The sequence below is a fragment of the Populus alba genome, chromosome 14, assembly GCF_005239225.2.
Source record: "Populus alba chromosome 14, ASM523922v2, whole genome shotgun sequence".
NCBI lineage: Eukaryota > Viridiplantae > Streptophyta > Magnoliopsida > Malpighiales > Salicaceae > Populus > Populus alba.
The window spans coordinates 16,926,427-16,947,293 of record NC_133297.1 but is presented as its reverse complement, the minus strand read 5'-3'; the positions used below and the strand labels follow the sequence as shown (position 1 = coordinate 16,947,293).

At 30.6% G+C, this 20,867-nt stretch overlaps 1 pseudogene; it reads left to right on the top strand.

Annotated features, from left to right (window-relative positions):
* Positions 1 to 18,114: 18,114 nt before the first annotated feature.
* Positions 18,115 to 19,764, top strand: LOC118048447 (probably inactive leucine-rich repeat receptor-like protein kinase At5g48380; annotated as a pseudogene).
* Positions 19,765 to 20,867: the final 1,103 nt, after the last annotated feature.

Genomic DNA, 20,867 nt, shown 5'->3' with positions numbered 1-20,867 from the left:
TAGGCAATAAATAATTTTCAAATTTATAAGATTCTGTGTCCAAAGCATTCACGTGTATGTTTCTGAACACCAAAATATCATTTACTTGGTTTATTTATTTTGAAAATCTTAATAATCATAAATATATTTTATACATGTTACATCAAGAAAATCAGAAATAATCAAATTCTCATTATAATTATATATATATATAAAAAAAAACAATCTACTTGTGAATAAAAAATAAAAGTGCTTATTTTTAGTTGTTTATTATTAGACGCCATATGAAGATTCTAAGACTAAAACTTTAACCAAAATCGAAGCATTCATATAAATTAAGGGCTAAAAAATATATTGCGGTCAATTTTTCACATCTCAAAAAATAAATAAATAAAATTGAAAATGAGAGGGGAAAAGTCAAAAGAAAATGAAAAACAAAAAAAGAAATCTAAAAAAATTAGGCGTGGGCTAGGCTCGCTGGCACAAGGCAGGAGCCCTAGGCCTAGCCTCAAATAACAAGAAGAAAAAATAAAAAAAAAAAAAATAATATAAAAAAAAAAGAACTACATGTCGCCTTCATCAAGAAACAACATATTTTTCGCATCACCTTCTCTAATTTTTTGATTAGTAAGAAGTTGGGATTCCCAAAAAATTGGAGAGGCACCGCTTTGATCGTCTTATCTATTTTTCAACACTATTTTACTTAAGAAAAACCTTATCATCAGCCCAGAAATATTTATAAATTATTTTAAACCTTAAACATGAACTGACCTAATATGAAAACCTATAATATCACATCAAATTCAAAAACTTAATTTTCTTTCTAGGTCTCATTTTTGTTCTTCAATTACTTGGTTAAAACAATTATCAATAAACTTCCATCATTAAAATGAATGCAGGTACAATAATATTATGGGATTGCGTGTTTAAATTGTAACTTGTGGAAGATTTCTCTAGCACAAATAAAGTTTAGGGATCATTCTATACATCTCTCATGCTTTAAGAAATAAAGTAGAAAAGGTCCTAAACAATCACTTAAAGTTTTTTGAAAAATTGAATCGAGATGATGTCCCAAAATATCCGAGTAGCTTAGGTACAAAGCTATTGTGTTGGGTAATCGGTTAATCTCTTAATTTAAGCAATATGATTCATTCTCCCTAGTCAAACTGTCTGGTGGCTTGATATGAAAAGTCTAGGTGGTTGGTAATTGGTGGTGCCTGATAAGCTAATATAGCCTGTAATTGGTAGCTGCAAAAGGTTCCCTCTAATAGATGTGAGGACTTCAGATACTTAGGTTAATAACTTTATAGAGAGATAGGCTCTGAATACCAGAAGTATGGTACCATGCTTAAGGTTGTAGGGGAAGATTTTGCATATTGAGTTATTGTTCTAAATGATAGAATCTAAGCTACCACACATATTTTACACATTCTCCCTCGACTTGGCCAAGTCAGTACAATTGTCAAGACTTATTTTTGTGGAAATGTAGTTTTCAGGTAGTCGAGTGTTTAATACTCATTTAGACAAGGGAGAACCCCTCCATTGATGGGGACTATAGACATTCTCTCGAGTATTCTTATGTATAGACTGTCTCTTAGTCCTTTATATGTTAGGCTTTTGTAAACCCGAGGAGTTTGGCATGGAATGTCGTTTACAATAATTTGTGTCTATCTCACATTAGCTAGAGGGAGTACGTTTGGAGTACCAACTTTGTAAATGGGTGTCACAATGACATAATTAATCCCTTAAATGACTCTTATGAATGTCATTTTACTTAGTCTGTTTTGGGTAGTGTAATCGGATATTGGTGCCTAGTGCGGTTAGTGGCTATGGTGTTATATTGCTAAAGATGTCAAGACTTATTGGGGTGACAAAGTCCTAATTTTGCCTTTAAGTTGTCAAAAGACCTAAGTGAGGAGTTGCACCTGACTTGTGAGTTATTGAAAGTCCAGCTGGGTAGTAGTGTCCATGGTAACAGGTAGATTTGTCTCGTGTCATATTCCATGTGTGTCTTGGTTATGTGCCATGGAATGACCTGAAAATGTTAAAACAAGTTTTATGAAGAAATTGATGGCTTTTTAATTAGTCTTTCATAGACGGTGCCAATTAATGATGTCCTAAAATATCTAAGTAACTTATAAACAAGGTTGTTATGTTGGATAATTAGTTAATCTCTTAGTCTAAGCAATATGATTCATTCTCCCTAGCCAATGTGTTAGATGGCTTGATATGGAAAGCCCAGGTGGGTGGTAGCTGGTGATGCTTGGAAGCCAATGTGGCTAGTGGTTGATAACTACAAAAAATCTTCATTTGATAGATATGAGGATTCTTAGATGCTTAAGTTGAAAATTTGAAGAGAGAGAAATTACAATGATATTTTGGAGAGATAAACTCTGAAAATATATATGCTGAAAATATTTAAATGATTCATGATGTATTTATAGTCTCCGAGTCTTGTCTTTTTATAAATAGAAGAGATTAAAATGTAATTTCATCATTTTAAATTTTGAATTGTGTTTTTAAAATAATATGTATTGTGTTAGTATAAAATATTAAGAGACTTATATAAAGTCCTAAAAAAATTTATAAGAGAGTGTTAGGATTGGACAAGTTGCCTAAGCTTATTAGAGCTAAAAAATGGAGCCAAACACATTATCTTAGCCCAAACATGTTGATTAGTACTTAAAAGTGTATTTTTATCAAGGTTTTATATCATCATTTTGCATTTGAAGTATCAATAACTCCTTAACTAAAGCATGTTTTATAATAACATACCTAATAATATAAGATACCTTTAATTTATGGTAAATGTTCATCTTAAATACATGCCTATCACATAAATGAAAGGATTGATTGATGAGTTTAAGTATTGAAATTGAAAGGACAAAAAGAGGGCCAAACTTAGAAAAGAGATGTTGGTGCAGTCCAAACTATAACATTGTTTGGTAATTGGATCATATCTCAAGTTTTAAATGTCCAAATGACCTCAATTTTTTTTTTTAGAAAGATAAGAAAATTTTCTATAACTTTCATGGTACAAGTGGTTCCAGTTCTGATGCTAGCAATGATGTTTTATTCAGACAAGAAGATAAGGATTTTCACCAAGTCAAGAGTTGGTCACCCACTTAACAATTACTCATCAAATCAATAGTTCCAAATTTTGGCCTATAAAAGGAGGCATTTACCATGCATTTAAGGGCTTGGTGATTCAGATCAAAAATTTGCTCTTGCTCTCTCTCTTTATATTTTTTTTTTTTTGTAATTCTTAAGTTTTGCTTTCATTAATATCTTGTTTATGTTTTTCATTTCATTTCCTTTACTTAGTTAACTTGTATCTTATTTATGTTCTTATTTTGTTTATTTATGTTTGTCTTCTTCATTATGTTTAGCTAAGTTTATTATGTCAACGTGAAAAGGTTACACTAATGGTGTAAGAATAAGTATGGTATAAACTCAACATGCACCTTAATGTTTAATATTAACATGTCTTATCTTTTTATCTTACTAATTATTAATACCTTGCTTGTTAAATGGTTAATCTAGATTTGTGTTGCATAACACTTGGTACAGCAAATGCTTGGCACTCTCATAACCCAACCGTATGGTATTACCTCCACATGTGCTATGAAAGGAACTTGATTTGTTGCTAACATAAGTTAGCATCATGAATTCTTGACAATATTTAAAAGTTTGGTGTTACGTAAATAAGATAATTAATATGATCATCTTAATAATTTATAATGAGCTATTAATGACAAATCATCCGATCGAAACCTCTTTTGTGTGTGGTTTCCAGTTGAATAATAAGAGTTTATATTATACTTGTTTGAAATACCATTAGTGGATCCTCTAACCTTGATATTTGTTTTACAATTGTTTAATCTTTACATTAATCTTCCATCTCAAAGTTCTCATCAACTTCTTTTTTTTTATTATCACTACTACTACTACTACTACTACTACTACTACTGTTATTGTTGTTGTTGTTATATTATTGTTGTTGTTGTTATATTATTGTTGTCTATAATTTATACAATTAACCTCCCTATGGTTCAACCCTGATCTTGTCAGGTTATTTATTACTTCGATACTCTTACACTTGGGAGAAGACATCAATATTTTAATTGTGTCACATGTTGGGCTTGAGCGTGGACTTCCAAGCCCATAGAGATGCATTGATGCATGCTCAGCACCAAGGGCAGTAGACAACATGTCCGACACTAACTAGGCGTGACAACATGCCTAACCTAAGTGTATGCCTAACATAAGCTCGAGCTACAACGTCCGATCCCACATGGATGCTTTTTTGAGTCTCTTGGGGTTTTTTTGGGTCCATTAAATTTAGGTTTATTACATCGTTTCATGCTAAAAGGTTTAAAACACCACCATTTTAACTCATGATGAATAATATGTACACTTGAGTCTTTTTATGTAGTAAAGCACCATTTTATTTATTTATTTATTTATTTATTGTTGGTTTAGACTAATGAATTCTTCACAATTTTGCATTCGAGTGAATTACACCTTATTTCTTAAATTTGTTTAAAAAAATATATTTTTTAATTTATTTATAACTTATTCCTTTACCAATTTATGTTATTTTTCAATTTATTTTATTTCATGAAAATTGGAATTAAGAAATGAGAAGTAAGCATTAGGTAATTTGGTGAGAAAATGAGGCATTTTAGAAAGAAAATAAACTACCAAGTTGAGAACAATCAACACTAGTTAAGAGACCAACTAAATATCAGGGCGTGTGTGTTGAGATCATTATAACATTACAAATATCAAATAAAATAAATTACGAAGCTCAATTCTCAACTAACTTAATATCAAATGATAGAATTAAAAGTAAAAGTATTAAATTAAAATAAGAACAAAAAACACCTTAATTAACCCCGGGCAAACATGGCACATCCTCTAAGGGATGCACCCAACCAAAATTAACAATTTTTTATCTCTATTTTTTTTTCATTTAACTACACTCCAACTAGGTGCGTGAGTTTTTTTCTCTCACGTAAAACAATAACAACAAAAAGAAGGAAAAGCAGGGGTGGCTCACGAGACTAAAATAAAAAGCATGCCTAATATTTTTAAATTTTGATAAAAAGAGCTTTTCTTTAAAGTCAAATAAAAAAAAGACATTTAAATACCAAATAAAGGATGAAATAGTATATTATTTTCGAGTCTAAAGGGTTGAAAATACCACTGCTATAAAACTTGGGTTACGCCGGTGGGATAACCATTGATCTCGAGTGACCCTAGGCCCAGGCCAGATCAGATTTAGAAAAAGGAGAGAACTGACCCGATACGGCTCTCTCAAAAGCCTGAGTTGACTCGTGACCTTTTCATCTCGAGTAAAACCCCCTCAAAACCTAATAGGAAACTTGTTGAATTTTTACAAAAATAAACTAAAAAAGATGTCATTTTGATTTTTTTTTTCTAAAAAATAAAATTTTATTGTGAACCCGAGTTAACCTCCTAATCCTTGTCCTAGGTTGGCTTAATAACTTTAGAAAATACATTAAAAAACAAATAGGCTAAGTGCAACACCTTTTTTTTTTTTAATTGTTAGTTTCGTCCACCCTTAATCTTTTCTATAAAACTCCACAGACAACACATCATCTTTTTCGTTAGAAAAACGTGTCATCTAAGGCTGTAGTTGCAAGCCCATAATCCAGTGACCAGAAGGTCGCTAGAAAATCAAGACAACGATTTTAAACCAAAAAACAAATCCATTTTCCAACTATTTTTTTTTTTTTTATGTAAAAAGACTCCTAGAAAACAATCTAGAAATCTAAGTAAAATCGTTTATTTCTTAAAACAATAAAAAATTAATCAAAAAAAAGAAAAAAAAAACTAACCTAAAACCCAAAAATTTCTTGATATCAAATATGTGTTTTCAGGTAATTTCAAGATAAAATAACACCCAAAATAAACTCCCTCATAGAATAGAACTTGTGCATAGCATTATCAACAATTTGAAAGAGAAGAAAATTAATCACACCTAGTTAGACAATTTGAAAGAAAAGTAACCTTTCATATTGCGTTTTCCTGGATACCCAGTATGAAAGAGAAGAAAAAACGAGAACCCCAAATTTCAATGAGCTCCAAATATAGATTTCCAAGAAAATTAATGACATTACGTAAACAATGAAAAGAAAAAACATAAAAAAAAACCATGTATTAAAGTAATATGTTTAATAGCATTTAGCAACCAAAAAAAAGACCCAGCTACACAATTGATAAACATGTATTAAAATAATATGTTTAATAGCATTTAGCAACAAAAAAAAAAAAAAAAGACCAAGCTACACAATTGATGAATAAAAACTATAGTTATTAAGCCTGTTTTAACCCATCAAGTTGATCTAACTTTTAGTTTGGGCTGGGTTTAAAAAAATCAATTCAAAGTTAATTTGACTTAACTTCTAACTAATTTGATCAAAACTTGGTTTGATATTTGTTTTTCAAATCAATGTTATATATATATATATATATTATATATATATATATATATATATATATATATATATATATATTTTTTTTTTTCCTTAATTTGGACTAACTTGAGATGACTCGCCTAACCAACTGTCCAAATCTTGAGTCAATTCATTGGCGAGATAATTTTAATAAATTGAATAAAAACCCCAACCTATTTAACAGTGGATGGCTTCTGATGAGAGGAAAGGTTGGTGAAGGTGGCATCTTTCCTAGTCATCTATAGGAGGGTGGTTGCATGGCTTCTCTTGCTGTGTAAGTTAGGCTTCTCGCATGGCTGTTGAGCTCATGACTCTTTTGCATGGTTTCAGGGTTTGGGTTTTAATCCATTTTATTCTTAAACTGTTGTGATTAGAAGTGTTATAAATATAAAAAAAAATACAAAATTAAATCCCTAACAAATAAAATATTAAAAAATGAAATCAGAAAAAATAAGAAGTTAAGTGCATAAAAAGATTTTAAAAAAAAATTATTAAAAAAATGAAGATGAACATAAAAAAAAAATTAATTAAAAGAAACAATGATTGTGTATGAACCATTTGCCTGAACTCCACGAGGGAACTCGAACCATATGATTGTGTCCTTTACGAGACGGTGGCGAGCAGGGAGAGTATGGAAAGTAGAAGAAATAATGGTGCTACAAAGAGAATGAAAGGTTCACCGCTAACATTATGGGGTGCCGAAAAATGGCTTTGACTCCTTCCGCTTGATTTTCAATTAGACTATTTTAATTACTATCGTCAACTGATTTTTTAAACTTTTTCTTTCAAAAAAAAAAATAAAATAATGTTTTTTTTTTTTTTTTTTATGTATTCATGTTATTTTTTAAACATGTAAAGTAGTTTTAAAAAAATTAAAAATTTATTTTTAATATTTTTTTATTTTTAACGCATTCATTTTAAAATTATTAATTAATTTTTCTTATTTAGTCGATATTAACTTTATTTTTAAAAAATATCAAAGTATAAAAAAAAAAAATACATCAAAAAAAAAAAAAGAAAAATATCAAATTACAAAAAAATAAGGATCAATATAATTTTGGGTTACTTGATTACTAAATTTGCTTGAGAACCAAGCAATTAAAAGGGAAAAAATAAATTATTTTGTTTATAAATAGTGAGAAATAAAAACAATTATTTTAGGAGTGTATTAGTCATAAAAATGGGGGAGAATTTTGAGAAGCATTAAAAAAAAAAAAGAACAAAGAATTAATTAATTTTTTTTTTTTTGGTATAACCATCCGAGCAGCATCAAAACTCTTCCAGAATACCCAAACTCGAACTCGTCTCAGCAGAGAAAGTCTCTCTCCCCCACCTAAAAAAAACCTAAAAATTGCCCCTGCTATTTTACGCGAAACCACCATTTTCAACATCTTCCCTCTGCTATTTTCTTAAGCCATCAGCCACCTTTCCTTTTCCACTCGTGACCATCACGTCACCAGCATCATACATCAACCCCATGCTCCATCCATTTCTCCTCTTTTTTTTTTTTTTTTTCCAGATCCCAAGCACAACAGCTCCTTCCACAACCGCCAACCATACAGACAAAGTAAACAAAAAATCCCATTGATTCCATCAATCTGCCGCTCCTCCTACCATGGCCTTCATTCCCAAAACCAGTACCATCTCTCTTGAAAAAAAATCAAGCTTCATCTTCAACCTCACTCTACCACAATCAACAGCATATCCCCTTTCTATCATTTTCGGGTGGACAATCCTTCTCATCTCTTTCCCTTTTATTTTTCTCCACTATCACCCACTGACCCAGCAACAACTCCCTTTCCCCACGATGACAGTCACCACTGGAACTAACCACTGTGAGCAGTACTCATTTTCCACCAAGAGATACAATAGAAGCATCCACCATGTACAGCAATCAGTGACCTCTTCAGCTTCAACAAAACCAGCCACGGACGACTGCGGCAGCAGCACAACCCCCTTGACACCTTGAGCTCCAGTTATCGCACAAGCTGACGCCGGCAACCACACCTAAAATCAGCAGTCATAGTGGAAGAAAACATTGAGAACCAGTAGAGTACTGATGGAGATAAAAACAGACCTGTAAATAAAGAGAGAGAGAGAGCCGCAGCTTCGTTGTGTGTGTGTGTGTGTTTTTTTTTGTTTTTATGTTTGAAGCAAGGTTGTTAATTCAGTTTTCAGTAGATATTTTATTTTTTTAATTGAAATATAATATTTTAGTTTTAAAGTGTTTGGTATGTGTGTGGGTTTCCAGATTATATTGTTTATATATATAAATATAATTTAAATTCAAGATAAATTTATCATAAATTATCAAATAGAAATACAATGTTAAACAAATATAATTTTTAAAATAGTCAAGATTAAATAGATCTTTAACTTAAAGTAATTCAACTTAAACAAAATATCAAAATATTATAAAAGTAAAATGTTTTAACACAAATATTTTAAATACAAAATTAGGTTAATAGGATCTAAATAATCTCTTACTTTTGCTCAAATTCCTACAAAGAATAAACATGAAAAAAAACAACATGAATATAAACTATATATATTAGTTCAGTTTGATTTTTTCGGTTTCAGGCTTACAAAACCGAAACCGAATCAAATCAATTAGCTTTTTAAAAAAATTCTAATCGGTTTTTTTTCACGATTCGGTTTTTTTCAATTTTTTTCTTCTAGTTTTCTCGGTTTTTTAGGTTTTTTTTCTCACCCCTAATAAGAAGGAATAAGAGTAAAAGTCAACCGTGAGGTGTAAAGCTCAACTGGTCAGGTTTTGGATTTGTTTCTAAATGTCACAAGTTCGAGTCTCATAAACCTCAGGGCCACTAGAGGCTTACGTGATTGTTAACTTCAGGGTCCGTGAGATTAGTCGAAGTGAGCGCAAGGTAGCACGGACACCCATGTTAATCTAAAAAATAAAAAAAGAGTAAACGTTGGTCCAGATGCACCAATTTCTTGAATCCACGCACCAATACTGTTCCTTCACTTCTCAAAGTTTTCTCACATTGTTTTCTTGGCTACAACGGTCTCTATATTTAACTCCCCATCTTTGAAAGATTAATATAGAATCTCAAATTATTTTTATTGATAAATTGTTAAAATTATGAATTTTAGAGTTAAATGCATATTATTGTATAATATTTAGACTATTTAGACATTATCAATCTGGTTTATTGTGTGTTTGGATTTTGAAATAATTTGATTATTTGTATTGGATTATAAGTTTATTTTTTTAGGTTGTGATTGCATTTTTGGACATTAATATTGATGCATGAATTATGTTTATGTTGATGTTATTTTATTTAAATTAATATGTGATTTGAATGAATTTTATAAAATTAAGAAGATTCATGTTGATTTTTTATTTTGCTTGGTCTTGAGTTGATGCATAATAATTAGTCTTGAGATAATATTATAATTAAAATAGTTTGATTTTAAAATGTATTTTTTATTTTGCCAAACATGATCTTAGTCTAATTTTAATAATTTTTCAAAAAAATTTTAAAGATAATCTTGTAAGTAATTTTGAATTCCTCACTTGTTTGCCCTCACCAATTTAATATATGAAATTGTGATGTATATGCGAGGTGTTTTTTTTTTATTAAATAAATCAGTTTCCTTCCTCAAAAATAACAAAAATCTTTCTTTCAAAAATATAATTTTTTATTTTAATTTGTATATAACCAAAACTCTCTAAAATAAAATAAAATTTTATTTGCATATAATAATAAAAAAGATACATGGTATGATTTACTATCTTTAAATATAAAAATTCAAGAAAAATAGTTTTGTTGATATCTTTGTATGTATTTTTATATTTAATAATCAGTTTATTAAATCCATTAGAACTTGGCCTCCATTTTCAAAATACAAAAAAAAAAATATTATTTTGTTTTTTTTTTAATTTTAGGTTACAAACTTATACATAAAAAATATTTTTGATATTAAAAGAAAAATGCAAAAAATATGTTTTGACATTAGAATTGTTAGATTTTAACTTAATAAGATAAATATCTTCTTATCAAGAAGGATTTTTCTTAAATCTTAAATAGATTAATAGTTAGAAAACACAATAATACTTTAATTTTATATCAGATAAACAAACAAACAATGCAGAATACCTTAGGTAAATTGTACCAAAATGATTCGTTTTTTTTTATACATAACTAGTTTTTTTATCCGGACTCTTAAATCAATTAGAATTTCTAGTGATCAAACTATTAGATGGTTACTTCATCTCTTTTTTAATGATGAAGAATAATTTCTTTTCATCCATTACCATAAATATCCTATCCAAAATAAATAATCGTTACAACACCACATATCTACAAGAATTACCAAGCTGAGAATTGACATCATGGGATCTGGATTATGAGACTTTGAAGATACTTTAGTTATAAACCAGTGACTTTCCCGTGCTATCTCCGCGTCCCTATTTTTCAACTGTTTAATTTGTTAATTTTACATGAGATGCTTTCGTTACCCAGCCCAGTTGAGAAGTTGAAGAGTTCAAGGAAAAAAGCATGGAGATGAATACGTTGATAAAGATGATGCGTTTGAGCATTTTAACTCATTAAAAGCGTGTTTGATAGTTTGATAACGGTTAATTTTTAAATAATTTTTCGTGCTGAAATACATAACAATGATGTTTTTTTATTTTTTAAAAATTATTTTTGACATCAGCACATCAAAACAATCCAAAAAAATACAAATCACACTCAATTTTAACAACAAAAAAAAAATTTGAATTTTTTTAAAATACGGGTTGAACTGCGTTCCCAAACAGCCCCTTAAATAGTAGAACAAGAAGATAAAGGGTGGGTGCTTCTCAAAGTGAGGGAATGGAAGGCACAAAGAAAACGAACAAAAACACAGCCGAGCATTCTTGCAGGAAGATGATAACGAAAACGTGTAATTAGAGAACTAAAATATAATGGCATGTCAAAGCACAACAGCAAAATTGGACTTTAATGGAGCATCAAGTTTATCAGAAAAACATGGCTTATATCATGTATCAAAATGCTAAAGAAAAATAGAAGCACAGTAAATTTAAGAGGTACATCAATTAATCAGGTCTTAAGTTTATTTTTTATTGGTTATGAATTTGAATCCTTTCATGATTACTGAAGATTTACATTGTCATTAACTTTAAAAGTCATGAGATTAATTAAGATGCATGCAAACTAATCTAGATACCTTAAAAAAAAAAAAAAAAAATTAGAAGCACAGTATGCAACGAAAACAATATATGTTGAGGATGACATGCTTGGCCAAAATAAGACACTTTGAGTAGGCATTGCGGGGACTATTCTTGGCAGTGAAAAGGCACAAAAAAAACAAGGTTTAATGGAGCCAAATGTGTCAGCTTGCATAAGTTCTGTCACTTAGGGACTGAATGGGGCAAAAGATTCCTGGAAAACAAGCAGATGGACTAACAATGTCAAACCCTTGTGAAGAGCTATTTGTGATGCAAATGGAGAAGAGGAAAATAGCAACATAATTGTTAAATAGCCAAGCAATGCATAGCTGAGTTGCTGCAGAAGAAAAAGTAAAGAAAGAACATTGTTTATAATAACTGGAAATATAAGATGAGGAGTAAAAGGAGCTAACTTTTAATTTCATTGTTACTATTATAAGATGACTTGTATGTAGAGGTGATTAAAAAAATAAAAAAATAAAAACGATTAAAAAACTGAGAAAACAAAAAAAAAATAACCGAAAAAGCCGAACCGTAAAAAAAACCGAATAAAATTTTGAAAAAACCGACCGGTTTGGTTTTATAAGCCTAAAACAAAAAAAACCGAACTCGAACTGAACCTAAACCGAAAAAAACTTAGGGCCAAACTTGAGCCAAAACTGAAAAAACTAAGCCAAACAGAAAAAACAAGTTAAACCAGTTTGAACTGGTTTTTGTCCTGAAAAAACCGAACCGAAACTGAAACCGATCGATTGAACTAGTTTTTTTTTTTTTTTTTTATATATAAAAATCCGAATTAAACTGAAAATAATCACCCCTAAGAAAATGAAATGAAGACTAGTGGATAGCATTATAATATAACAAACCAGGGCACAAGCTACTTTTTAAATGCACTGTGCTGTTCAGTTTTAACTTGGAAGAACTCCTAAAAATTACTCAAGAGAACATGCTGCCTAGATTCAAATTTTGTAATGGAGCAAGTGTAGTTCATAGTAGAGAATGGGCTTGAGAATCTGCGTGAATGAACAAATTGTTACTAGTTTGTGTTCTTTTCTTTTGCTAAATCAATCTGGCATTCATTTTCTTAGTTGATGTTGCAAATCTACATTGCAACATGAGATTAGATGCAAATAGATTATAAGATTGTTCAAAGAATCCAATTTTTTTAAAAATTTAAGCTGTTAAGTGAGGTTTCAAGATATAATTTATATTATTTTTTGACACATTCCTGTAAATAAAATCCTTTGGGCTTGAAACTTGCATAAGCCTACGTTATTTTATAATTAATTTTTATCAAATAAATAGGAATAGTGAAATTCGAACTCGTGATCGATTGGTCATTAAGGCTTTAATACTATATCAAAAAATCAATTCAACTAAAAAATTTAAATTATTAGATAAGATCTCAAAATATAATTTATATTTTTTTTAAATATTTTCTCAAGTTTACCAAGCAACTTAACAAATAGTTATCGCTTTTATTTAACAAACAAAGTGTTGGTTTAGTAATTAAGATACCGGTATATCCCTACAAGGATAAGAATACAAATTCAATTTCAGGAAACATACTTATTTAGAGGAGCAGCTACGAACCCCAAACAAAACTAGTCCAACCCTTTAAAAAAAATATGAGATAACCAAAAAAAAAAAAAATGTTGTCACTTTAATCTCCATAATTACCTGCCAAAACCCAACTAATAAGTAAGAAATAATTACCTAACATGTAATCCACCGTGAGAAACAACCATTTTTACAGGCAACTGAAAAATTAGAAGCAACAAAGCAAGCCTTGCAAATTCTTAATCCTGCAAGCATGTAAAGAATGAACGTAGAGTGGGTCTTAAGAAATTTAGTCATAAGAATTCATCTTTCAACTACTACCATGGCTGACAAAATGGATGACAGCTATGTGTTTGTTCACTGCAACAATGTAGAAAAAATAAAATAAAGATTTCATGTTCAGACTACCAACCACATCAAAATCAAGTTAACGTAAAACATCAAAATCTCATTCAATTCTGACTGATGAATTTTTTTACCAACCTGTAATTGGTAGAAAAAAAATAAAAAGACTTTCATGAATCACCATCAGCCAACAACTAGGTAAAAACACATTAGTTTGGCACAAACCATTTAATAGGCGGCCTAAAATAAAAACTTGGAACCAGGATGTTTGTTTTTTTTATGGTTTTAAATTCGAGCCCTGTAATTATTAATATAATAATTTTTAGAGACTTATATGGTTTTTAATTTAAGACTTGTAAGATTAGGTTAATAAAAAAAAATATTAGTTTAATGCAATGAAAGCAATCTGGCAATTAACATCAGTTTTGAAATTGCAAAATCCCAATACCAAAAAGCAAAAAGGGCTAAAAATTCATTTTGTTGGTGAGGCTCAACCAAATTAAAGGACCCAATTCCAAGAACACCAAGAACAATCAGCTAGTTTTCTACATTCCAGTGAAACCCAAGACCAGATTGTTTTGAATCATCAAGAGCCTAAAATAAACAACAAAGTTAAGAACTCAATCCTTAAATATTAGAAAATCATCTAAAAAAACAAATTAGCAAAACAATAAATAAACAAAACTTGAAGATTTGAAATAATAACATGAACAATAAGAAAAAAATAAAAAGGAAGTTGATACCTTTATTACAAATCAAGATTGAAAGAGAAAACCTATGAAATTGGCTCAATTTCTCCAAGAGAGAGAAACCCATGATCTGCATAAATAAGGTTTGGATTTAAGATGTTGCCCTGATCTCCTCTCTTGCTCTGTTCACATAAAAAAAAATGATAATGAAAGAAGAAAAGAAACCAAAAGAGCAGGAAAGAAGTAAAATGGTTGAAAGCTTCGCCACATCTCAAGGATCAAAAGAAAAGGAAGTCAAAATGTAAGGGTCAAATTTGATTTACTGTCGAAATCTACAATAACATGTAAAAAAAATCCACAATAATGTCCAGAATAATTCTTCCACACATTTTAGTTTTTTTTTTCATTAATGTTAATGTTAATATTGTCGCATAATAATTTAGGTTAGATGCCACCAAAATTTCAGCCAAAATTATACAGTGCCGGAGGAAGAGATAACCAATCTAAGCAATAACTTACTTTTTCTCTCTTTTTTTTTTTTATTAGCATGAATGTCTAGATTAGATTGTATATACGATTAAATCCTGAAATTAATAACTATTTAAGCTTTTAGTGATCTCAAGAAGACTCGAACTCGTAATCATTTAAAAACAAATCCAAAACTTCACCAGTTTAGCTACTCCTTGAAATTTAAGCAATAACATACCTTGAAAGCATGGATAAAGGTCCAACGCAGTTATTATAGGCTTTTACTGAGATATAGCAACAAACAGGTATTATAGGCTTTTACTTTGAAATCAACCTACATTAATAGAGAAAAAAAATTAACAATCCTTTCAAAATAGGCTTCTGGGATGCTTAATGACATGCATTGAATCCAAATAAACATATAGTAAAAAATAGAAAATAAAGAGCACCAAAGAGAAAATATTATGTAAGGGAAGTTAGAATGATTTTCCCACATTATTTTAGTTTTTCTATTAATTACAAAAAATGGAAAATCATGGAGGCTGTTCAAATGAATTTGCATTGCTTTCTCCTTGTTTTCCAAGCCGCAGAGCTGCATGCTAGGTCCTATAAGGGAGTGTTTTTCTCTTTTTAAATTGTTTTTTTTAAATAATATATATTTTTTATTTTTTTTTTTTTGGTTTGATTGACTTGAGGACTAGCAAGTATGGTGGAGGCCGGATAAGATTTATATTTGGCAAAGAGAAAGAGAAGGAGAGAGTGATAATTTTTTTTTTAAAAGTCAACACAGCAAGGGTTTCAACAAGAGATAATTCCAAATTTTTTAAATGGTAATTTCATAAATAATTCAAATTTTTTTATTGATTTTTTTTCTTGTGCAGATGTATAAAGTACTAGAGCTTAATTTCCCCACGCCTTTTATATATCAATTTTTCACATAAAACTTTTAATTTTTTTTTTAATTTGTTTTTTTTTTTAATTTGTTTTATTTATTTTTTGCTTTTTATGCCTTCATGGTTTTGTTTTGCCTTTTTCTTTGTGTTTTTTTTTCTTTTAAAGATTTTTTTTTGTTTAATTTAGTTTGTTAATAAAAAAAAAAAATATTTAGTTATTAGATTTTCATAACACGGATCTCGATTTGATGGCTTAACCTGGTTGATGAGTTAACCTAGTTTTTTTTTTTCCCTTTTAATCAATTGTTTTTGTTTAGTTTAGTTTGTTAATTTTTTTTTTCGTTTAACCCGTTGATTTTTTTTTATTTACTTATTAAACTTTCATGACACGAATTCCAGTTTGACAAATTACTGGGTTAATCAGTTGATTCAGATTTTTTTTTCTTCATTAGTAACATGCTTATGTCTTTTGTTTGTTTTTGTTTTTTTTATCTTTTTAATTAATTTTTTTCATTTAATTTAGGTTGTTAATGTTCAATTTTTTTCTATTTAGTTATATGGTTTGACGGGTTAACCCGTCAATTTTTTTTTTTTCAATTTAGTTATCAAACTTTCACTATACGAATCTAAGGTTTGACGGGTTAACCTGGTTTAAAGGGTTAACCCAGTTATTTCAGATTTTTTTTTTCTTTTTCGTCATTATTATTTTTTTCTTTCTATTAGTTTTTTTCTTTTTAATTAATTTATTTAATTATCACTTTGTTTGCTTTTTTCCTTTTTAATCAATTTTTTTCGTTTAGTTTAATTTGTTAGTTTTTTTTTTTTTAACCCATCAATTTTTTTTTATTTAGTTATTAAACTTTCATAACGCGAATCCTAGATTTGACGGGTTAACCTGATTTGACGGGTTACTCAGTTGATTTAAATTTGTTTTTTCCTCATTAGTAACAGGCTTATGTTTTTGTTTGTTTTTTTTTTTTAATCTTTTTAATTAATTTTTTTTTTTAATTTAGGTTGTTAATGTTCAATTTATTTTTATTTAGTTATCAAACTTTCATGCCGCGGATCCCGGGTTTGATAGGTAACCTGGTTTGACGGGTTAGCCCAACTAATTCTGGGTTAACCTGTCAATTTTTTTTTTCTATTTAATTATCAAACTTTCACGACACGAATCCAATGTTTGACAGGTTAACCTAGTTTAAAGAGTTAACCCAGTTAGTTTAGATTTTTTTTTTTTTTTCTTCATGAGTTTTTTCTTTCTATTGGTTTTTTTCTTTTTAATTAATTTATTTAATTATCATACTTTTATGACACGACCTTATAGCCAGACCCGCATCTAAGGCTATTGGCTTTGGTATTGCAGCTAGACCTACTGAGTCATTCAAGTTTAATGTTATTATTAATGTTATAAATATTACTTTTGGGTTAGGTGTTACAGCCAAACCTAAAATTCTTGAATATAGCTTTAAAAAAAAACCTAACACTTTTTATATCTTAATTTTTTCTATATATATATATATATATATATATATATAACCAGCAGCATCATCCAGGTCATGTAACTAGTAATAAACTATAAGATGTAAAGTGCGATCATTTCCCACATTCATTGAGGTAAAGTAAATAAAACAACTAAACTACTAGAGTTCAATGTAATTTTCCCTTATTTTTTTTTAATTTTTCATAAAACTTATAACCTTGAACCTATGAAAATAAGTTAAATGTTTTTTTTTAAATTACATTTTGAATTGAATTATGATTACCTTGCTATAGTTTAAAAAATTTATGATAAATAATATAATATAATTGAGAAGTTATTTTAAAAGATTTTTATCCCACATGAAAGATACAATACCTTTTCATTTTTAAATTCCAGAAATATTTAAACCTAAAATTAGATTGCAGCTAAGGATGCAAGTTTAGGAAAAACCTATGTTTGTAAGAGGAAACACCTTATGTTATATGCAAACCCGGTTGTATTGCAGTTTATAACTAGTTACATGAGCACAATTTTTTTTTTGCATAAAATTATATATTTTATATATTATAGTTATAGTAGCCTTGAATTCAAATGCCCAGAAGATGTTTGAAGATCCCTGTAAATTTCGATTTATTTTCCTAAAACCTATATGTTTTTGCAACAATTATTTATTTTCACTAATAAACTATATATTTAAATTCTTGCACTATTTAAGCAGCTTCCTCTTTTTAGGGGTGTAATTCTCCATTTTAATCTTTTTTTAGTAGATGTTCAAATCAAAGCAAATGCATATATACACAGCCTGTTTACACGTGCGACACTTTTGAAGAATATAACTATAATTCTTGCTAGACTTTCTTATTCTGCTTTGCTTCGTTGTTTTTGTTTCCCTTAATTCTAAAAGAGAAACCTGTTGAATTCTTAAATATAATCTTTTGTAGAGGAAATATCTTTAAGGATAGTGTCTTTAATGTTCTTCCTCCATTGTTTCCTTACCAACAATCTCAAGGAATCAACCATCATGGACAGAAACATTGCTGCCGTGACTCGTGCCAGCAACATTGTTGCCCACAACGCTGCTGCCATTGACACCTTTGCTGCAGCCGTGACCAATATTGTTGCTCAACCTGCCTAGCTGGCTAAACCTTTCCCTGATACTTACTTGAACTCTTCATGGAACTTTGAGAACTTTACTGAAGGATTCATTTGTACCTTTTTGGGGGTTGAATGGCATCGTGTGAGAATAGGGTATCGAATATCAGACATCCGGATATGGGTCTCAAGGGCAGGTTCCTTCTTGGCCTTAAACCAACCAGTAGCCACTGGTGTGTTCTTTCATTACCGTAGAATGTCTGTGATGAGGAAGCAGCAGAAGGACGATGATCTTGAGGGAGATAAATGGGCAAAGAGTTTAAAGGGTGTAAAAGGGATCAAGGCAAGTTTTTCGAACACATTTTGTTTGTTTGTTTGTCTATATTATTTTATTGCAAGACAGTTGAGATCATGTGTTCTGTCTGGAAAAATGCATTGACAATCCTTTTATTTCTCCTTGGCATACTTGTTCACTAGGTATGTACTGATTAAGAAGGTTTTGTGATTCCAGGTTTCCATGTTTGAGAAATCAGTTTCTAAAATGAGATTGAGTGACCTTTTGAAGGCTGCCAACAACTTCAACAAATAGCATATCGTTGGGTCAGGAAGAACAGGTTCTGTGTAAAAAGCAGTGGTTGGGGACGAAACTCCTCTTATGGTTAAGAGGTTGCAGGATTCTCAGCACTCAGAAAATGAATTTGTGTCTGAGATGGCTGCTCTGGGAAGTGTGAATCATTTCCTCTCTTAGGTTTCTGCGTGGCTAATAATTAAGGAAAGGCTTTTGGTTTTTAAGTACATGTCAAATGACAGTATTCTTCATGATCACATACGTATTGCAGATGAAAGCAGGAAGCCGATGGAATGGCCTCCGAGACTCCATCATAACTGTAACCCTCGCATCATCCACCAAAATATAAGCTCTAAGTGCATCTTGATGGATGCTGATTTCGAGCCAAAAACTTCTGATTTTGGACTGGCCAGGCTAGTGAATCCAATTGATACACATTTGAGCACATTTGTGAATGGAGAATTTGGAGACTTGGGTTATGTTGCTCCGGAGTATACAAGAACTCTAGTGGCCACTCCACCAAAAGGGGATGTCTACAGCTCTGGAACCGTGCTTCTTGAGCTGGTGACTGGGGAGAAACCTACCCATGTGGCGAAAGCTCCAAGGGAAATCTGGTTGAATGGATCACGCGGCTGTCAAGCAACTCTCAACTTCAGGATGACGTCGACAAATCATTGGTTGGGAAGGGTGTTGATAATGAGATTTCCCAATTCCTTAAAGTCGCATGCAGTTGTGTATCGCCGACTGCCAAGGAGAGGCCCACTGTGTCTGAAGTATACCAGCTTTTAAGAACCACAGCATCAGGGGCCAATGCTTGGTTCAAATGGTCGTCACTTTGAGCAAAAGTGCTAAAAATATGATAATCTCCTAATCATCACCGAGAAGTCCACTTTTGTTTGGTAATGACCATTTTCTCTTTCAATTAAGAAGTCACTGCCATGGCATCAAGATATCAACGCAGCTCTGTTTCGTTGCTGTATTGTTAAAATAGTTCTCAGCATCGCAATGCCTTGTTTTGATGGGAAAAAGTATTTCTCATCATGCTCAACATCTCTTTCAATTTCTTTTTCGCACACATTTCTCCATTCATGCCTTGTCTAGTTTCTTACTTTTCACAGATGGCCGCCTGTTTCTTTTTAAACCCGCCTCATCAAATCATTACCATTAGGAGTGCAAGTGAGATTTGCTCTTTTTTCTCTTGGAAAAAATGGTACGATGTTGCCAATTACATTCATGCTCATCAAGTAATATTTTATCTTGTCTCAAGATTCAGTTGAATTTGTTAAAATAATTGAGATCAAACATAAAAAGAAGGCTAGAATTTTGAATAATCTGTATATTATAAATGCATAGTCTTAACCTAAATACAAATAAAGTATATATAAGTTAAACTGAAAGTACTATTCTACCCTTAATAAATAAAACTACATAAATATTATTTAACATCTCCCCTTAAACTCACGATGCGGCAGCTACAAGCATTAAGAGTTTGCCAACCAGAAAATGAAAACGAGAGATGGAATGCGCCTTGGTAAAGAAATCTGCAATCTGCAAAGAAGAAGGAACAAAAAGCAAAGTAATGGTGCCATGCTTGAGATGATGACGAGTAAGATGACAATCGATCTCAATGTGCTTTGTTCGCTCATGAAAAACCAGGTTGTGAGCAATCTGAATAAAACTCTGGTTGTCACAATACATAGGAGTAGGATGAGAAAAGGAAACTCTCATATCAGCAAGTAACCAACGTAACCAAACAATCTCTTTGGTGGTAGATGTCATGGCACGATATTCTGCTTCGGTGGATGATTGAGAAACAATAGATTGTTTCTTGCTCTTCCAAGAAATAAGAGAATCACTTAAAAAGATACAAAACCCGGTAACAGACTTACGATCTATGGGATCACTACTATGATCAGCATCAGAGTATGCACGCAACTCCAAGGAAGAGGTGGATGAGAGTAAAAGACTCTGAAAAACTGTACCCCGAAGATATCGCAAAATACAAAGAATAATTGCCGTGTGAACAGCAGTAGGAGAAGCAACAAACTGACTAACAACATGAACAACATATGCAATATCTGGACGAGTAATGATGAGATATACCAAACTCCCAG